Source organism: Nanorana parkeri, unplaced genomic scaffold, assembly GCF_000935625.1.
Source record: "Nanorana parkeri isolate BGI_ZX_2015 unplaced genomic scaffold, ASM93562v1 scaffold665, whole genome shotgun sequence".
Classification (NCBI taxonomy): Eukaryota; Metazoa; Chordata; class Amphibia; order Anura; family Dicroglossidae; genus Nanorana; species Nanorana parkeri.
Genome location: NW_017306933.1, coordinates 132,846 through 133,209, shown reverse-complemented (window position 1 = coordinate 133,209; position 364 = coordinate 132,846). Strand labels below are relative to the sequence as shown.

General features: G+C 55.2%; 1 protein-coding gene across 2 annotated transcripts in view; it reads right to left on the bottom strand.

Annotated features, from left to right (window-relative positions):
- LOC108792626 (tetraspanin-4-like) overlaps positions 1–364 on the bottom strand; it is a 64,592-nt gene that overhangs the window by 16,731 nt on the left and 47,497 nt on the right. The gene's annotated exons all lie outside the window — the stretch shown is intronic.

The following is a 364-nucleotide window of genomic DNA, read 5'->3' as shown; positions in this document are numbered from 1 at the left end:
GCGGCGGGGGGGGGGGGGGGGGGGGGGGGGCATTCCGTGAGTCAGCGAAAGTTTGCTGACCATGGAGACAGCTGACTTTTTTCTCTTCTTATGCTTCTTCAATACACATCTCCCCACCCAGCTCTTAGCAACCAGGGATGCTCTATCTGGCGTCCCATCCAGCTCCTGGCAACCAGCGATGTCACTGGTTGCCAGAAGTGGGCAGGAGGTCAGGGACGCAGTTTGTTGTAGATACGTTACTGCTGTGCCCCAGGCATTCTTGCAGGCATACAGCATAAAGTTGCATGCATGGCTTGCGTTATTTCATATCATGGAGTATACAGCAGGAGTACCGGGACTTTGTGGCGTGGGAGGCTGTTGCTGA